Consider the following 22111-nt stretch of genomic DNA (forward strand, 5'->3'; position numbering starts at 1 on the left):
TCCACTCTGGTAAGCGTGTTGATTTCTACTAAGTGGACTTCTCGGCAATACCCCCACTCGAATATGTTTCTCCACCACTCGTTCCAGACTTTTCAACATTAACGATGTCAAACTGATTGGTCTAAAACTTTTTGCTAGGGAATAGTCATCTTTTCCTGGTTTCGGAATAAATACTATTCTTACGCGTCGCCATTGGGATGGTATATAACCAAATGCAAGACAGGCTGTGAAGATCCTTTTCAGGGCCTCAATCAGTCTGTCTCCTCCTTTTTTGAGCATTGCTGGATATATTCCGTCAGGTCCAGGGGACTTAAAGTTCTCAAAGGAAGATAAGGAAAACCTTATCGATTCCCTTGTCACTATCCGACTAGCAATATACCAGCTGTTGTTAGAGGTTCCACCGTTGCTACCGTTATTTTTCATGCCACTCTCAACTTCAGAGAGAGTTCTACTACCCGGAAAATGGGTTTCGAGTAGAGCATTAAACGTTTCCGATTTTGAAATGGTGTATGAACCATCAGGTTTTCGAATGGAATCCCGCCTTACTGAGCGGTCTAAATGAAGGTCCTTACAAAGTCTCGCTGTTTCCCTCATTTCTTCGACGTCACTGCAGAAATTTCTATAGGATTCAAGTTTGGCTTGCCGTACTTTTTTCTTATATTCTCTCTGTGTAAGTCGATCCTCTTCTGTTTTGGTCTTCAAGGCCTTATTAAGAAGTTTCCTGGACCGTACACGAAGCTTCGACAGTTCAGAGTTCCACCAAGCAACCGCTTTCCCCTGTCTGCTTTGCCTGAGTGGGCACAGTTGATCAAAGCAATTGATTAAAGTACCTTCTAATTTCTTAGTAGCATCTTCAATCATTTCTGCTGATTTGAGTTTTTTCAGGTCTGGTAATCGCTCTGTTACAAGCTCACCATACCTGTCCCAGTCCACATTTCGAGGATTCCTACCGGAAGGTATTGATATTGTGTCAATTCCCAGTCGGAATTCGATAAGGCGATGATCAGAAAGAGAGTCCTCTTCCAAAACTCGCCATCGGTTGATTTGATTTCCAACTGACCCACTGGTAAGTGCTAAATCAATCACCTCTTGTCTTCTTCTGGTCACAAAAGTTGGTTTGTTACTAGTGTTTTGAATGACCAAATCGGATGACAGGATAAAATCCAGTAACTTGAGACCTCTGGGGTTGCATTTGCTGCTTCCCCACACAATGTTCTGTGAATTTGCATCACAGCCCACTATTAGCCCCAGATTATTGGATTCTGCGTACTTGCCCACTTCTCTTAGCTCCCTCGAAGGAGGTGGCTGTAAAGAGTCGTAGGGTAGGTAGGCCGAAACTACGATAGCTTCGACACTGTTCCCACTTTTCAAGTACTTTATTTTTGCAGCAACGATATCTCCGGAGCATAGCTCTTTTAACATCGTGTGTTCGATCAACCTCGGCATGATAATACACATTCACATTCCCTTCACAATGAAGTATTTGTCCCCACGACATAGCACCTAGACCACAGATACGCTTGTGACATACCCATGGTTCTTGTATAAGTATTATGTGTGGGTTTGTTTGCAGTTTTGCATGCCTACGGCACAAGAGAGCCGTAGACGCTTTGCTATGCTGCAGATTTATCTGTGTAAATATTACTTCAGTCATGAGACTGAGTATATTTACGCTTTGTCCTCCACCTTATCCTGGACACGGAACTGGATCCGCCCCAGATGTAGGTGAGGACGGCACCCGTACTTCGACTTAAGAACCTTGAGGGACTCAAGATCGATACCCAGTACCAGGTGGGAACCCGCCTCCGAAGTGGTAGCGGATTTCTGCCTGGTGCACGAGTATACTCTCCAGAGAGTCGTGTCAAGATCCTTATTCTGAACACGGATGCGTGTGAGGAGTTCTGCTGAATTACAGGAAGGACCCGGAATCCAGACACTCGCTCGTACCAGCATTTCTTTGCTACTCTCAACAAGAATACACTTGCTGTTTTCGCAGGCTGGAATCTTTGCTATCGCTTTTTCTAGCCATTCTCGGGAAAAAGCATTGGAACAGTGCACCTTTACGGTGCCGTCCACCACGCTTTTCCCCTCGAAAGTCGGCGCGTCTTTCGACTCACCGATAGCTTTCCAAAGATAGCTGTCAAGATAGTCTTGTTGCCCTTTGGACAGTAGACCATCTTGTTTGTCGGGATGTCTCTCCACCGTCATTGCCTTTGCTGCCATTCTCGCGAATGATTCGCCAGTCGTTGACGGAAGAGTGTCATTCGACATTTGAGGTCCCTTAACCTCTGCCTTGTCAGGCAAAGGTTTGTCTGCCGTGGATTGGGTCGAGGATTCAGGCATTTCCGAATTCCGTATCTCGACTTTCCTCTTCTTTGCCTCTCTCCTCTTCCCGGTCGTTGGCACAGACCCCGTTTCGTTTCCGGAAGACCGCAGCGCTACAGAGGAATCCTCCGTTCTGGCACGCTTTCCCGTTTCCGTTACAGGTGTCGAAGTTGACGGAGCTTGAGTCCTTGCCTTAGCTAGTGCTTCGGCTTACCTCGCCTTCTGTCTTCTTCGTTTGATCTGCCTTGCGGTTAGACCAACACCTGCGTTCGAATCTCCAATAACTTCACTTTTTTTACCGGTACTTACCTGATTCGCACCAGGTTTAACCGTTGTCAAAGACTTACTCGGTACCAGAGATCCGTCTGAGTCTACTGAGAGATTGTCCGCCATCTCCACTTCCTCCACAACTTGTTCAGTTGTTTCAGATCGTTTCGACGACGGTATATCGCTCACACTCACTCGCCTCTCCATTGGCATAGCAAATGTGCCATGTTTCACCACTAGTAGTGCGCTTCCTCCGGAACCCTGGGTGTCAGTTCCGGTCATAGGGGAATGTGGGGTTCGGGCCTGCACATCGGATGCCAAAGCCGTCGATTGCTCGACGGGAGGATTTCCCGAAAGTGGGTTACCTCGTGCAGAAAGATCCTTTGTTAACCTCCACATTGCGATGAAATGCATTTTATACCTCCTGCCAGGTTGTCGGTACGGTACTCTCCACATAGTACTTGGGTGGCCAGCGATTCCGCCGTTCCGCGGATGAGTGAATACCCAATTCCTATATGGAGCTGCCCTCTTAGTTCGTGGCAAGTTAATCTCCATAGCATGGGGTTAACTCGCCACTTAAGCCTCATCCCCGCGGCAAGGAGACCGCCTTCTTCTTAATTGGCGCTATAACCGCTTACGCGATTTTGACCGAGTTTAACTAAGCGCGCCAGTCGTTTCTTTCTCGTGCTAACCGGTGCCAACTGGACAAATCAAGTGAAGCCAAGTTCTTCTCCACCTGATCTTTCCAACGCAGAGGAGGCCTTCCTCTTCCTCTACTACCACCACCTGGTACCGCATCGAATACCTTCAGAGCCGGAGCGTTGGTATCCATTCGGACGACATGATCCAGCAAACGTAGCCGCTGGATCTTTATTCGCTGCGCTATGTTTAAGTCGTCGTAAAGCTCATACAGCTCATCGTTCCATCGTCTGCGATATTCGCCGTTGCCAACGTGCAAAGGTCCAAAAACCTTACGCAGAATCTTTCTCTCGAACACTCCAAGCGTCGCTTCATCGGATGTTGTCATCGTCCACGCTTCTGCACCATACTATAGGACGGGCATGATGAGAGTCTTGTAGAGTGTTAGTTTTGTTCGTCGAGAGAGGACTTTACTACTCAATTGCCTACTTAGTCCAAAGTAGCACTTGTTGGCAAGAGAGATTCTACGTTGGATTTTAAGGCTGACATTTTTAATGCGGGTTCCTAAGTGTACGAAGTCCTTTACAACTTCAAAATTATAACTGTCAACAGTGACGTGGGTGCCGATACGCAAGTGCGCCGACTGTTGGTTTGATGACAGGAGGTACTTCATTTTGTCCTCGTTCACCACCAGACCCATTCGCTTTGCCTCTTTATCCAGTTTGGAGAAGGCAGAACTAACAGCACGGTTGTTAAGGCCGATGATGTCGATATCATCGGCATACGCCAACAAATGTACGCTCTTATAAAAAATTGTGCATAAGCGATTAAGTTCTGCGGCTCGTACGATCCTCTCCAACATCAGGTGAAAGAAGTCACACGACAGCGAGTCACCCTGTCTGAAACCTCGTTTGGTATCAAACGACTCGGAGAGGCCCTTCCCAATTCTGACGGCGCTGCTGGTGTTGAGCAACGTCATTTTCCATAGCCGTATTAGTTTTGCGGGGATACCAAATTTAGACATCACGGCATACAAGTAACTCCTTTCCATACTGTCGAATGCAGCTTTGAAGTCGACGAAAAGATGGTGTGTGTCGATTCTCCTTTCATGGATCTTTTCCAAGATTTGGCGTATTGTGAATATTTGGTCGATGGTAGACTTTCCAGGTCTAAAGCCACACTGATAAGGTCCAATCAGTTGGTTGACGGTGGGCTTCAGTCTTTCACACAATACGCTCGCAAGAACCTTATAGGCGATATTTAGAGGACTTAGCTCCCGGTTATTGGCACAGATTCCAGGATCCCCTTCTTATGGATTGGGCAGAGCACACTTAAATTTCAATCGCCAGGCATGCTTTCATCCGACCATATTTTGCATAGGAGCTGATGCATGCACCTTACCAGCTCCTCGCCGCGATGTTTGAATAGCTCAGCCGGCAGTCCGTCGGCGCCCGCAGCTTTGTTGTTCTTTAGCCGCGTTATCGCTATTCTCACGTCGTCAATGTCGGGTAGCGGAAGGTCAATTCCGTCGTCAACGATTGGGGTATCGGGATCTTCACATTCTTTGTGGCATGCGCAGCTATCACTATTAATTTAAGAATGCTCTGGATGTCGGTCACCAGATCGCCGTCTTTGTTCTTACAGGAAAACGCCCCGTTCTTGAAACCTTCTGTAAGCCGCCGAACTTTCTGGTAGGATTTTCGGGCGTTGTTCCTATTTGCCAGCATCTCAAGCTCGTCGCACTCACGTATTTCGGCCTCTCGTTTCTTCAGTCGAATAATACGGCTCTCTTCTTTTCTTAGCTCTCTGTAGCGATCCCACATAGCTTGCGTTGTGCCCGATCGCAGCGTGGCTCTATAGACAGCATCTTTTCTTTCGGCGGCAGCATGACATTCCTCGTCATACCAATTGTTTTTTCGGGCTCGCCGGAATCCGATTTCTTCTTCGGCGGCGGTACGTAGAGAACGAGAAATATTGCTCCATTTCTCGTGCATGCCGGTTTGTTGGGAAGTAATCTCTGAGAGCAAGAGTGAGAGTCGAGTGGCGAATCTTCTGGCTGTCTGTAGTGATTGCAGCTTTTCGATGTCGAACATTCTTTGCGTAGTTAGATGGACGCTTTTCGCTGCACAGAGGCGTGTGCGCAGTTTGGCTGCAACAAGGTAATGATCCGAGTCGATGTTGGGTCCTCGGATCGTACGTATATCAGATACACTAGAAGCGTGTCTTCCATCTATCACAACATGATCGATCTGGTTTCGCGTTTTTCGATCAGGAGACAGCCAGGTAGCTTGGTGGATCTTTTTGTGCTGAAATCTGGTGCTGCAGACTACCATGTTTCGGGCCCCGGCGAAGTCGATCAGCCTCTGTCCGTTACCGGATGTTTCGTTGTGCAGGCTGAATTTTCCGACTGTGGGACCAAAAATTCCCTCCTTGCCCACCCTGGCGTTGAAGTCGCCAAGCACGATTTGTATGCCATGGCGTGGGCAGCGCTCATAGGAACGCTCCAAGCGCTCATAGAAGGAATCTTTGGTCGCATCGTCTTTCTCTTCCGTCGGGGCGTGGGCGCAAATTCGCGAGATGTTAAAAAAATCGCACTTTGATGCGGAGTATTGCGAGACGCTCGTCAGTTCTTGGCGCCAAAGTCTCTCTCCCACAACAAATCCGACTCCGAATTTGCGCTCCTTTACATGGCAGCTGTAGTAGACGTCGCAAGGTCCTATGTTTTTCTTAACTTGCCCCGTCCATCGCATCTCTTGGATGGCAGTGATGTCAGCCTTTACTCTCACGAGGACATCAACCAGCCGGGCAGAGGCACCTTCCCCATTAAGGGACCGGACATTCCAGGTGCATGCCCTCAAATCATATTCCTTATTTCGTTTGCAGGGGTTGTCATCAGTAAAGGCAGTTCTCATCCGAGGATTTGCAGTTCTTTTCATTGAGGGGGGATTTTTAAGTGGCGGGTCCCAAACCCAGCGCACAACCAGCTATCCTGGAATGCTTCGCCTTCTCACGTTAGCTCACTCCCGAACGGGTATTCGGAAGCTACCCAGAGGATACGTGGGCTAATCCCGGGAGTTGTGAGCTGCTTGAACCATATGCAGAAGAATCGTCCTGGCCACTCCCAAGTGAATGGCGATCAGTAACTTTCCCCACTTGCGTGGACTTCTACATATGGAACCATCCTCCTATTATTAGATTATATACAGATAAATCATATATTTCATATTTTATTTAAATTAATGAGATACAAACCATATTTAATTTGAATATTTTTACAGAAGAAAATTCTCTAAATCTTCATAGTTTTTTTGATTATCCATCAAATTTAATTATATAAAGGGTGATTGAATTTCAAGGGCCGGTGTTGAATGTCAACCACACCTAAACGTCAACGACATCGTTGGACTTCTTTCTTTGGCGTTATTTGAAAGAAAAGGTGTACGTCGATAAGCCAGCAACAATTCAAGAGCTAAAGGATGAGATAATTCGGCACATTATCGTCATATAATCAATTATGCCTCAGCGTCGTCGAAAATTTGGACCATCGGATGCGGGTGTATCGCCGCAGCGACGGCGGCCAGTTGGCCTATATTTTAATCCATACGTAATTGAGCAATACCAATGTTACCATAATAATGAGAAATGACAATAATTTCCTAAAAAAATTCTATTTTATTCAAAATCAACACCGGCCCTTGAAACTTAACCACCCTTTATATACATATATATATGATTGGCGCGTACACCCTGTTTTGGACGTATGGCCAAGCTCCTCCTCCTATTTGTAGCGTGCTTTTTGATGTTGCTCCACAAATGGAGGGACCTAGAAATTGCCTGTCGAGGGGCGACCGCTATTAGAAACGTAGTCACGCACCAACCCATTCGGTTAGGGAGACCGAAAATTTAATTACTATGTTATGAATGAATTACCTACTAATTACATTAATTGCAGTAGTAAATATTACAAAACTATTTTATGGGCCTCTACGATACACACATTTCCGAACCCAACACCCCTTATTCAAAATTGCAAATAATGCTTTAGTAAATCTTACAGCTCGAATTAATGTTTTAGCTGGATGAGATTTTGGTTCCTTGTTCAATTTCTAATTCAAATTTTAACAGGACTTGTTTTAGCTATACATTACACTGCCGATATTAGTACAGCATTCAGTAGTGTGAATCGTATATGCCGAGATGTTAATTATGGCTGATTAGTACGAACCTTACATGCTAACGGTGAATAATTTTCCTTCATTTGTATTTATTTACATATTGGACAAGGAATCTAGTGCGGATCATACTTATTTACACTTGCATATATGATTAGTAGGAGTATTAACTTTATTTTTAGTTAGAGCAACAGCATTTAAAGGTTATGTGTAGTACAAATTGTATATCTAAAGTAAACAGTAAGATTTTCTGATTGCTATTTTTATAGCAAGTACTTTCATGTGGTGCATGACTACCATTCGGAATTCAGAGAGAAAACGTCGGTTCGAAACTCGTTGAAAGATCTAAATTAAGAAAACGTTTTATCTAATAGCAGTCGCTCCTCGGCAGGCAATAGCAAACCTTGAAGTGTATATTATTTCTGCCATAAAGAAGCCCTCATAAAAAATATCTGCCGTTCGGAGTCGGCTTGAAACTGTTGGTCCCTCCATTTGTGGAACAACATCAAGACGCACATCTCAAATAGGAGTAGGAGCTCGTGCCAATTATACTCGTATATACCTATATATATAATTTCATGTAGCATTTGGCTAACGAACATAACAGCAGATTTGTTGGCTCGGTAGAAAAGGAGTTCTCATCGGGAAAAGTTCCCAGCTCGTCCAGCATCCCATTAACTCTTTTTTAGTCATCAAATTGATTATTTTTAGAAAGTCAGATATTAACGATATAGACCTAAAGCTGTTGAAATTTGTAAAGGTCTTTATTTCTTTTCGAGATCGGTACAATTTTTATGATTCTCCACTTGTATCCAATACTGTTTGTAAAAAAGGCAAAAAAGCGTTCACCTCTTCAACAATAATTTCTTGAATGTTGTCTGTTCTACTGTTTTTGAAGATTGTACAAGTTTTCATTTGACTAAGAACCTACTCTTTCTCCTTGAATTTCAACAATGATTGGGAAATGATGATTCCCACGTGGCGAAAAGGCACAACCTTCCTTGAGCATTTGTTTTCGACACAGACCACGCCTTTTTGTTCAAAAATTCGGTGGTAGATAAATTGTACAAGCTACTAGATTTAGAGTGAGATTTGTGGTCTGCACAATCAGAATAACTTGTTGAGAACTATAAGTATACTCAATTTTGAAGTTGACTGTCTTTTTTTTAATTAAGTTAAAACTAAACAACTTTCTGCATCTGTCTTCCTCATAAGCAAGGATTTTACTAAAACAGCAAATATCAAACCCATTGTTATTGATATAATAACACAGTGCGACATCAAAAATCAAACCGCACCGGACCTTTTTTTTCTGAAAATATACCTATTCAATAGCAAAACCCTCGCTGGGTTTTTAAAAGTTAGCTCGATTTTTTTTTTTATTGCGTTTTGAAGTTTTCTATTTTCATGAGATTTTGGAGTTTTACCTGTACGCTAAATTTGACTTATAAATGGACCTTTGTTTGATTTAATCGATTTATTTTGTCATAGCTTGATGCAGAAATTTCGTACATGTACAAATAAACTTATTTTGAGAAGAACCTATATCTCAATACGCAATTTTCAATACCAAAATTTCGAAAAATTTTATGTTTTTCCCATTTTTTACTGTAATTATGAAAATAATTTTATACGTAACCACCCGTTATACACATTTTCAGATTTTTCTATTTTTGCTAGTATTTTTTCCAGATACGGTTTTCCAATGAATATTGGATGTAACAAAATGTGATCGTGAGTAGTGAAAAGCAAGATTGGTCTCACAAGACTTTTAGCCTGTTAAGTACATAGAAAAGTGGCTAGCACACATTCCAAAATAAAAAGTATAAAGAAGGTTGTAGTCTGTCTTATCAGGAAATGTTTGTTTTAGAAATTCCAAAATTTGTTCCCAACGATTTTACCTGTTCTAAGATCGCAGCAGTCTTGCGAGATCAGGTTCGTGCATAACAACTCCTAAAACACATTTGACGCGCTAAATATTTTGTGAACAATACGGTTTTTGTTAACATATTTGAATTTATTAATTTCATTTACGTGATTTTTTTATGAATTAAGAAAATAAAAAATGTACAATTGTCCTGCAAATATTAACGTTTTCTGCTATTGTTGTGGACGTTTCACAACAGAGTATAAAAAAATTATTTTTATGAAGAAAAATCTTGTTAAAAATTTATTTTTTTAGAAAATAACAAACTTAAAGTTCAGTTTTATGTTTTTATCTTATAAATGACTTTTTTAGTACATTTTGCAACATTTTTGATAGAAGAAATAGTGAGAAATTTTAATTATTTTCATAATTACAGTAAAAAATGGTAAAAACATAAAATTTTTCGAAATTTTGGTATTCAAAATTCCGTATTGAGATATAGGTTCTTCTCAAAATAAGTTTATTTGTACATGTACGAAATTTCTGCATCAAGCTATGACAAAATAAATCGATTAAATCAAACAAAGGTCGATTTATAAGTCAAATTTAGCGTACAGGTAAAACTCCAAAATCTCATGAAAATAGAAAACTTCAAAACGCAATAAAAAAAAAATCGAGCTAACTTTTAAAAACCCAGCGAGGGTTTTGCTATTGAATAGGTATATTTTCAGAAAAAAAAGGTCCGGTGTGGTTTGATTTTGATGACCCCAAAATTGTCGCACAGTGTAATCTATGGTATTGATATTTTCTTTGAGTGATTGACAGAAACATTGTAAGATATTTATCTTCATACAGTACTTACGCCAGCTGGCCACAGATCTGCTCTAGATAACTGTCTATCATAACTTGGTCTTTGAACTACTCAAGATCATTTGTCACACTTGGAAATTTCATGTTATTGCTTTAGCAACGGGCACGAGCTTTGCCATAAACGAAGTAGTAGAGTATACCTTTCTTTCAAAAACCGGTAAATATACCGTTTGTTTGGGTATCGCTCTTACACTGCTTTTTACAGCCTTAGGTGTACTCTTGGGCTTGCTGCTTTTAACAATTTTACTAAGCTTTTGCCGAGTAAACTTTCGATTTACTACTAAATCACCCCTGATCATATTTTGACTATTTTATTTAGGTGGCAATGCCGGCATCTTCTTTAGTGTTTTAATTTAATTTATTTGGTTATCTTTCCGCCCCAAGGGCATTTAAACTTATCCCCTGACTTGTGAGCGAAGGAATCGCACAAAATGCCCTTGCATGGTACCTCACAACCCTCAAACCCTCAGTTATTCAGGGTTCTCCTCGCCAAATTTGAATCGGTACACAGAGTTAATCAGACTTAATTCTTCCCAGTATTTCCATATCGGACAGGTAGGTGGCCCCTCCCCTGATCACCTCATACTTTTCTATGGCAGTGCGAGGAATGAATTAAGGGTTTAATACAAATTTGTTTCAGTTCTTTATTTAGAACAAACTTCTTTGCACCGAAACCCCAATCGCAACAGTAATGCCAATATCTGTAGTTTGAAGATGTCTAATGAGTTGGTATAAGTTCATACCACTTTTGACCCTGAGGTTTTTGAACAAATCACATGCCGAGGTGTCTACCAACAAAAAAAAATTACCCCTTTGGGTGCTCTGGATATACAGTGTAAAAGTGAGGCTCTAATCCTCCCATGTTGTCCAAGTTGTATTTTACAACCAAAAATTCAATATATCTTGTTTGACTCAATGTCATTCATTTTCTATCATAACAATACTTGATTTCGTTCCAAAACTTTTCATTGCGAATTTCTACATTAAACTAGCTTTAATTTCATCTATTTTGTTTTTGTTCCTTTTTTAAATGCTCTTTTTGTGAAACGCTCTACCTACCTATTTCTGAACAAATTAATTCTGTACCCTCTTCGACTGCTTTAACATCTCTAGCATTTATTATTTTGTTACAGTATATCTCTCTGATAAGCTATAAGATCAGATAGAAAAGCTATTAGAAAATGTTTTCTCTTTAAATGTACACAAAAAATCACTATATGTTATAAGCATTCCGCTATTCGGAGTCGGCTTAAATTTGTAGGTCACTCCATTTTTGGCACAACATTAAGACGCACGCCACACATAGGAGGAGGAGCGCGGCAAACACACAAACAGGATGTAAGCGCCAATTACATATATACATATATATATTTATATATTATATATAACTCAATAGGTCCATGAATTCTTTTTTCTTATAAGACTTAGGCTCAAGGCCATCTTTAATTAGCAAATGCACGATCTGGTGGCTCATTTTAAAAATTTTGGCGAGTTTTCGTACCGAGACGGTGCACTTTCTACGAATCCGTTTACGCACAGTTTTAATAGTCTTCTTAGTTCGTATGGATCATTTTCGTCCGATTTTTTTCTTTATGTGCACACTTCCGAGATCGACAAATGTCGAACGATCCACTACAAACCTTTTGCTCACATTGAGTATTTTTATGTACTTTACAATTTCATAAGGTGTCTTACAAATGCAGTTCTAAAACTAGTTCACATTCATGCTGCACAATGAAATGTGAATTATACAATTAAAGCTTATAGTTTTCAATAAGTGGGATAAATTCTTGGGACGAAAAAACTTTTAATTTTCGACTGAATGCTCATAGCAGTGAGACCAACACACATTTGAAGTCATAACAGCAAATAAACACGCAAAAATAAGAGGAAGAATATCAGCGATAGAATGGCCTCCGTCTTCTTCAGACTCTAACCCATTCGATTATAGCAGTTGGGGCTATATGCTTATATGATATAAACTTGGAAACTTAAACAACATATCTTTAGATAGTTTCAGAAATAAGGAACCAAAAGGAAAGGAAAGGAAGCAAATTACCAAATAAAGTAGTGCCTGAGTTACGTCACATGAAACGCCAACCACAATTCCCATCAATTTGGAAACATAAGAAAAGAAATTCGAAACGAAAAGTATTGCAATAAGTGTTGGAAAGAAATAAACAAATAAGAATAGCAACAGCAGCAATTTTTATTTTCTTATTAGCATAATTGCAATGTTTGCTTTTAGACAATAAAATAAATTCGAAACCAAAAATATTGCAATAATAGCAATATCAGCAATTTTTATTAGCATTATTGCAATGCTTGCTTTTGGAGAATAAAATAAATTTGAAACCAAAAATATTGGAATAAGCTTAAGAAAGAAAAATAAACAAATAAGAATAGCAATAACAGCAATTCTTATTTGTACAAGTGCGTTTTGCAATTTTACCAACATAGAAAATAAGTATTTAAGCAACCAAAAATAAATTGTAGTCAGTCGATAAGTAGAGTTGAATAAAGTAACTCTTAAAATTAAACAAGTGAAAATTGTTTTTTTTTCGAACGGCTCGGCTCGGAAGACGTTATTGGCGAAGTCGGTAAACCTCAAATCCGAAGATTTTAAATAAATAAAAAAAAAATATATATACATCCTTCTTAACTAAGGACTAATTTTAAATAAAAAAATAAAAACGCGAAGGGAAATACCATTTTTAAGAAAATTTGTTTTCCTCATGCCCAAAGTGCATAAACAAAAAGAGAACTCGAGACCATACGGTATTCTCAAAGAGAACGATTTAATTGAACAAGTGATAAATATAAAAAAAACATCAAATATGCAACAAACAACGAACACACAACCTACAATTGCATTAAGCATACCATCTAGCGAACTAATAAAGGAAGCCGGCAGAATTAGAGAATTCAGGGGAGACAACGAATATGATTTAACATCGTTTATTTGCGAAGTAGAAGTCATCCTCCCTCTGTTCGAGAGCAACCCAGCGCTGCAGCTCTTCATATTTCAAAGGTACATAATAAACAAAATTCAAGGCGAAGCCCTCAAAAGCATTCGGACATTAGGGAACAACCTTACATGGGACCAAATAAAAGAAGAACTCATCAAGAATTTCGGAATCAAGAATACTTACTTTAAACTACATCAGAAGGCCCTATATTTAAGAAATTTCAATAATGTAAGTGATTATTTTAACAAACTAAAAAATATGTTAGATGATTTAAACACAAAATATGAATTTGATACACATTAACCAACTGAATTCTCGCCAAAAGCAAACGAAAGTGCCATTCTTAGTATATTTTTATCCCTCATTATCAAGCATTATACATAGTAGGAACATTAAAACATTTAGAGAGGCATACCACACATTAGAACAAACTAACGTGCTCAGATACTTAAACAAAAAATTTTACAATGAGAAAAATTATAAAGGGAACAACTCTTTTAATCTCAATCACCATCAAGACAATCCACATATTCAACATAAAAACCCACATTCAGGCCCTTCCCAAAGCACAAACGATAGAACAAACGCTAGAAATAACCAGTATAACGACAGGGTACGACCAATAAAAACACCTCAAAATAACTACCAACAAAATCGTAGGGAAAATTCTACCCAATCCAAACAAAGCTTTAATAGTCGATCAAGACAAACCAATCGCTATCAAGATACACCCCAACCAATGGACGTAGACCATATTCAAACACACCTCGACTCGAACGAAAACGATGAGACTAATAACAATATTTACACGGAGGAAAATTTTCAATTGCCAAGCCAGCAACAAATTTACCGGTAGTCGAACTGACGGTAGTAGATGAAAAAATAAAATGTCTAATAGACACAGGGTCGACAACGTCACTGATCGATGAAAACAAACTACTAAAATATAAAAGACTGAATTTAAAGACACCCATACATTTCAAAACACTTAACGGACTAACCGAGATATCAAAAGAAACTATAACTGAACTACCATTGGAATTTAAAGAAAGAAACTTAATGAAAGGAAAGTTACGAAACTTTCAAACAAACCTTTTGACGCTATAATAGGACATAATATCCTTAAACCAATGGGAGCAGTAATTATTCTTACAGATGAAGTCGTAGAAACACAAAAATTGAATTTATTAAGGCTTGGCCTTATGATATAGATCAAATCTGTGAATTGGAAAAATGTCAACCAAATGATGAAATAATGAAAAAACTTATTCATCATGAAATGAATAAAGAAGAAATATTTCAACTGGAAAAGATAATATTATATACAAAAATACCGACCTATTCTTTAAAAAAGGCGATAAACTTACTCACACACACGAAATTCAGCATGAAATTATTACAACAATTAGTAAACCAGTTTACGCGAAAATATATAGATATCCACAAGTACACGAAGCAGAAATAAAGATGAAAATAAACGAAATGTTAGAGCAGGGAATAATCAAGGAAAGCAATTCACCATTATTTATTTATTTATTTATTTATTTATTGTCTTTAAATGGATACATTCTAACAGACTATATTAAGCTGATGTACAATAGTTTAGTAGTTACTAAGAAAAGAACGATTTAAGATGATTGACTAAGATCCCATACGGCCACGTAAAATCAGCATCGGAAGAATTGAAAAACATATTTAAATCTGCACATGCCCTAGGAATCGGAGCATTCACCCCATAGTTGGTTCTCGAGAAGCCAATTTTAAAGGTTTCGTACTGTCGGAGCCTCATATTGGGTATATTAAATTGAATTTTACTTAAAAGAGAAGGACAATCAATAGATCCAGAAATGATACGAATAATAAATGAGCACGATAGAATAGATCGTCTGCTATCAAGAGGTTTTAAGTCAATCAATAAACATCGAGAGCGGTACGATGGTACAGGTTCAGAAAAGTTTAAAGATCGGAGCGCAAAACGAAGAAATACTTTCTGAACTCTCTCAATCCGATTAGACAGTCCTATTTGGTACGGTCTCCAAATAATAGCGGCATACTCTAATCTTGATCTAACAAAAGCACAATACAATGTTTTGAGAGTGTATGGGTTAGTAAATGCAGAACAATTTCGGCGTACGAATGCTAGCATCGCATATGATCGTCTTATGACGTGGTTAACATGGCTGGTGAAATTCAGCTTAGAGTCGAAAATAACGCCTAAGTCTTTAATTTCCTCAACGGATTGCAAAGGGAAGCCAGCAATACTATACGAAGTATGCAAAGTATTGTTTGATTTAGCATATTTTACGTGAAAGCATTTGCTAATATTTAGTGACAAACGGTTTAAATAGCACCAATTCCGAACATTGTGCAAGTCAGCTTGCAACTTTTCAGAGTCACTAAGACTGTTAATCACCGCAAATATTTTTAGATCATCAGCATACAACAAGTGTTCTGCAAACGAAAAGCAAGAACCAATATCGTTAATAAAAAGTATGAAGAGAAGGGGTCTTAGAATACTTCCCTGTGGGACACCAGAGGACGCAATAAATGCACGAGATGTCGTATTATCAACGGCTACAACGCAGTGCCTGTTGGACAAATATGATTTGATCCACGACAAAAACGTGGAGTGTATACCCAATGATGCAAGCTTCGACAAGAGTATTCGGTGCGATACTTTGTCAAACGCTTTAGAGAAGTCTGTATAAATTGTATCAACTTGGGATCTGTTCTGGAAGGCTGAAATGCAGTAACCATTGAAAATAGATAAATTAGTGACAGTGGAGCGACTTGCAACGAAACCATGCTGGTTGGTAGATATTAGGCCTTTGACAGCAAAATATAACTTATCATTTACTGTTATCTCAAAAAGTTTTGAGACAGACGAAAGCTTCGAAATCGGTCTGTAATTGCTAACATCGTTTTTATTTCCACTCTTAAATATAGGCGTAACGGAAGTAAATTTCCAATCGTCAACAAAGATACCGGAGGATAACGATTTATTAAATATAATTGTAAGAGGTTCAGCGAGACACAAGCAGTTTTTCAGCAAAATGCCAGAAAGGCCATCCGAATCAGTTTTCGTTGTAGACTTGAGCTTCATAATACCCTTGACGACATCGGTAACAGATAGGCACAAGGTCCCAAAATTGAGAGGTGAAAAACTGTTAGAGGGCAAACTAGAATCGAAGTCTAAATCGGGTTCAAGTTAGAGCAAAAAAAGTCGGCAAATAAATTGGCAGATTCTATGGCAGAATTTGCATATTTACCATTATAAAAAACATTGTTTGGCACCATTGAGCAAGACTTTTTTGATTTGATGAATTGCCAAAAGGCCTTCGGATCCGAAATAATATTGTTTTCGAAATTCAAGATGTAATTTCTATATAAGAACTTGTTCAAACAGTTAAACTCTTTAAATGGCATTGAAATTTTGAGTAGTGCATTGGGTCTCCAGACCTTTTATACAGTTTAGAAAATTTGTTTTTCAGATTCTTTAGATGCTTAAGCCGCTTGGTATGCCAAGGTGTCTTATATACTTTCTTGTGATAAATAGGAATGTGCTTCAAACACAGCTCAGAAACCTTAGTCTTAAAAAAATGAAAACAGGAGGTAACATCATTGTCGAGGAAGGCATTATCCCAGTCAATACTTAATAAAATTTCGTTAAAAATTGTGAAGTCGCATGAGTTATAATTAAATTTGATGTTAGGTTCATCGGATACCTCAGAAAATTCATAAAATTCCAACTCAAGAGAAAGAGGAACATGATGTTTATCAGTTAAAGATATGGGAGCAATGCCTTCCGACAACGTGTAGTTGATGTTATTTGAAATAAACACTAGATCTAGGATTCTATTAAGGCTATTATAAAAACCATTAATTTGTGACAAATCAATGCTTAAAAAGCTATCAATGACATGCATTTCGCCTGAAGAATTTACGTTAGAAGCCATAAAAGCAGCCGAGTTTCTAAGTGGGGACCAACTCAGGCGACATAAATTAAAATCACCGAGGACACAAAGATGACTGTCACCGGCTATGCTTGATGATAATGACACAACATTGTCAGCATGTGCAAAGTATAAATAATCCGGACTATTCGGCGGAATGTAGGATGCACACACATAAACTGTTCCAGATGAGCCATAAACACGAACACAAAGCTGATCGATGAGTGTGTCAGAATTGGTAAGTGTAACCAATGATGCCCGAAATTTTCTCCGAACAGCAATGAGAACACCACCTCCTCTGGAACATCCAGATTTGACAGGGTCACGGCCTTTACGGAAAACGTCGTACAAATTGAGGTCAAAAATTTCACAGTCAAAGAAATTTTCATTCAGCCAAGATTCAACGAGTACAAAAATATCAAAGTCTAAGATAGAACTTTTCATATACACCGAGGAACATTTAGTTCGAAGTCCAGATATATTTTGAAAATACAATTTTAATAATTTACTACTAGCGATGGAGTTAGCTGCAGAAGTTACGGATTTAGAGGTGGAGTGACGTCTTTTTGAAAAAAAGTAAATGGCCTAATTTTTACGTTCGTAGGCCATATATCCGCATTTAAAAGCTTATCATAGGAAAATTCAGATACGCCTAGCTTAAAATTGATTTTCTTGAAATCCTTTACGAGGGTATCTTTTTTTATAAGCATATAGCAGGAAAGAAATTTGCGGTCAATTTCTGCATGTTTCGCAACATAGTCCACAATATCGGCAGCTGTCACAGTGTTTGAGAAGGACGATATGTGCAGCCACTTCATGTTAGGAACTACACTTAATTCACTATTCTGGTTTGAACCGATAACTAAAGGTTGTTTAACCTTTTTTCTGTTAGCTCTAGTTACGGTTTTCCATTCACGTGTACGATTTGATGTAGGTGCCAGAGAAGCCGGCATTGCCGACGCTTTTTTGCAAGTTGATGTTGATGGGAGAACGGACGTAGTAGCAGTAGCGCAGCAATTGGCGTCAGCTTCACTTTAGCTGTATTAGTAACAGCAGCGCTGTAAGAGAGCGGCGCATCGCCAGCAGCAGCATGAGAGTGCGAAGCAGAGGAATACGAATTAGTCTCACCAAGCGGAGCAGCAACAATAGACGCGTTTGCAGGCGACGTAGCAGCAGTCACTGGTAGTAGTGGCTCCTGTCTCTTCGATTTGCTTTTCGCATTTTTTGTGTTCCTTGCATGACACTCACATGCAAGAACACAATCACTAAGGTACTTCACCTCAGCGGTTAGCTGTACCAGAGCAGAGGAGACATCAACCGTTTGATGTTTTCGTAACTCCTTTACTTCTGCACACAATTCACTTATTTGCGAAATCAGCAACTGCTTATCCTCTTTGAGAGAGCTAATTGCAGCCATCGCACGAGCATTTTCCGATTTCAGAGCAGCAATCTCTCTGATAATTGTTTTCAGACTGATATCAGATTTGTTTACGTCATCAGCTGATGTTGATTTCGGCAGTTGTTGATGTGGTGATAACTGTGCACTTAGATTAGCTGGATTCACAGGTACATTATCAGCAGAGGCAATATCGTCATCCAGGTTGATGGGAGTTGATGGTGCTCGAAGGGATTGGCGTCGAACAGCGGCACACTTATCACAGATAAATTGCTTACCCGTTTTAAGTAAAAATTCCAATTCAACAGGTTGTAGGTTGACACAATTTAAATGATAAAAATCATTGCACTTGGCGCACTGCACTTTCTCTTGTGTACACTCAACCTTGATGGCACAGAGACACGGCATTGTTAGTTCGGTATAATGAATAAATGTAATAAAATAGAGTCACTGTCTCATAAATGAAAATTACACAATTTTTAATTTAAGATGGCTTAGGTTCATAATTAAAACTTCGATAGCGGAGCAATCAAAAAACACGACCGTTCACGTTGACATGCACATGCATTTCTGATTGTACCAAAGAATATGGACAATTCTGGGAAAAAGAATTCTGCCAAAACATTGAAGGAATTCTCGAAAAGCTCGGAAGAGCCCAATATTTCACAACGCTCGACCTCGCTAAAGGCTTCCATCAAATCCTTATTAAGGAAGAAGATAGAAGAAAAACTGCATTCTCAACACCCCTAGGCCATTATGAGCTTGTAAGAATGTCGTTTGGTCTGAAAAATGCACCGGCAACCTTCCAAAGACTCATAAACTCAATACTCAGGGACTATATAAACAAAATATTAGTAGTATATCTTGTCGTCATACTAATTTTTGGCCCAAATATCCAGGAACATACTGAGAATATACAGAAAATATTCAATAAACTAAAGGAGCATAATTTGAAAATACAAATAGATAAATGTACATTTTTTGCTAAGACAACAGAATTTTTGGGCCATACTCTGACGCAGGACAGTATTAAACCAAATATGGAAAAAAATCAAAAAAATACTGAAATTAAAATTGCCGGAGTCAACAAAACAAATTAAATCATTCCTGGGCATAACAGGATATTACAGGAAATGCATCAAAGATTATGCCAACATCGCTCATGGGATGACAAAATATTTGAGGAATACATATGTGCCTTCGAAAAACTTAAACAACTTCTGACCAATCCTCCTGTCTTAAGATATGTCGACTTTAATAAAAAATTTAAAATTGCTACAGATGCAAGCGACTTTGCAATAGGCGCCGTCTTAACACAGGAAGAACATCCGATAAGTTAGGCCAGTAGAACACTTAACGATCACGAGATTCTATACCGAATTCTACAACCGAACGGGAGTTACTTGCTATCGTTTGGGCTCTTAACTATTTTCGACCTTACATTTATGGCAAGCCATTTGATCTTGTAACAGATCACCAACCACTAAGGTGGTTCCAATGTAAACAGGACGGAAGACATAAACCCTCGACTACAGCGATGGATTTTAAAGTTGGGAGAATACAATATAAATATAAATTATATAAAAGGAAAAGAAAATAACGCTGCAGACTTCTTAAGCAGAATCAACACAGATACGTTCGAAATAAACACTGGAGCACAATTTGATAACATGAGTACCTGTGCAACCATTCACTCCCAAGAAGAAGAACAGAACGATCATTTTCCAATCTTATATACAACAGTTAACAGATTTCATACCCAACTAATACTGACGAAAGAAAAAACATGGGAAATCGACATAATCAACAACAAACGAAAAACTTACAAGAGCCCCGATGACATACAAAGTAATTTTATGACAGATATATTTAGGCGTTATTTGCATAAAGGTAAAATAGGAATACATTCAATACTCACCGAACATCAATACCAGCTAGTTCAACAAAAATTAATAGAACTGTTTGACACACAATTGAAATTTCATAAATGCACATATCATGCTAAAGGCATGGCGAATGAAGAAGAAACTCTAAAATTCATAAAAATGAAACAGGACATGCAGGTATAAATGAAAATTATAAGAACTTAAAAAGCATTATATATTTTAAAAACCTAAAAACAGTAGTCCAAAAATGTATTAATAATTGCGATGTTTGTAATAAAACGAAATACGACAGAAACCCATTAAGGCCAAAATTCAATCTTACGGAAACCCAAATGACATCAATCAGATCGTACATGGCGACACATACACCAATAGCAAACATCGCTTCTTGACATTTATTGACAGATTTTCGAAACATGCGATCACACTTCCGTTAACGGATAGAAACAGTATAACCCTAGTAGAAAAAATCAGGACCTTCTTATCCATAAAAGATCAAAAGCCACAACTTTTGATATTAGACAATGAATTTAATTGCGTCAACATAAAAGAAATTCTCAGACAGAAATAAATAGACGTTCATTTTACTAAGCCAAATAGTCATACAGGCAATTCAGATATCGAAAGATTTCACAGCTCAATCGGAGAAAAAATAGGTATTTCAGAAGCTGAAAACTCACGAATTACTATAACTGAAAAAATTTAAAAAAGTACCGAATGGTATAACAAATCAATACACCCAACCATTAATGCTAGACCAATTGACGTAGTAGAAGGACGAATAGACAAACAAAAACTTCACGAAAAATTGAAAAATGATAAACAAAAGAGAATTTCAAAACAGAATGAAAATAGAGAAGATTATCAACAATCACAAGAAGAAGGTTACGTAAAAAATTACAAAGCACTAAGGCACAAAAACGAACCGAAATACAAGAAACTAAATTTAACAAATATACACCCAATAAACATTAAACGACCAACAAAATTTTCAGGTGCACTGGATACTAATAACTATGCTAACGATAAAGATACAACAAATAACCGGTAACGATGGATTCGCGCAAATAAAATTAAATGACGTCGATATTATAAAGGAATACGACATTGTTTTACACCTCATCGATCCAAAAGAAATATACACTATTTTGACATCTATAGAGGACCTATTTTTGACACTAAATTAATAGAATATAAACCTTTACTCGAGAGTGAAATTAAACGCATCAGGATGAAATTACACACAATTGTACCAAACAAACAAAAAAGGGGACTTACAAACATATTAGGAACCGGTTTGAAATGGTTATACGGGATAATGGATGACAATGACAGACAGAATATCGAAGATCATTTAAAAATTATAGACGAAAATACTCATATGACTATCTCCAACATTAACAAAAATATACAAATTAGCAGCCATTTCAATGAAACTTCCAAGAAATTAAAAACCGCTACAGAAGACGACAGAAAAAAGATAATAGGTAAATTTAACGAAATTTAAAAAGGATACACTAATCTGAGTAAACAGTTTATCTACCTTGATACTTTAATGAAAATAAAAATGTTAGAAGACAATGTCGAACACATACAAAACAATATAGTTTCCGCAAAATTAAACATTATGTCAGACAATATACTCACAAATGAAGAAATAATTAAATATAACATAGACATCAATAAGTTACAAAATATAAAATTAGGAACAGCCCGATATAGGGAAAATAAAATAATTTTAGCAATTAAAATTTCTTATAAAGCAAT

This window comes from Anastrepha ludens, chromosome X (assembly GCF_028408465.1).
Source record: "Anastrepha ludens isolate Willacy chromosome X, idAnaLude1.1, whole genome shotgun sequence".
In the NCBI taxonomy this organism is placed as follows: Eukaryota; Metazoa; Arthropoda; class Insecta; order Diptera; family Tephritidae; genus Anastrepha; species Anastrepha ludens.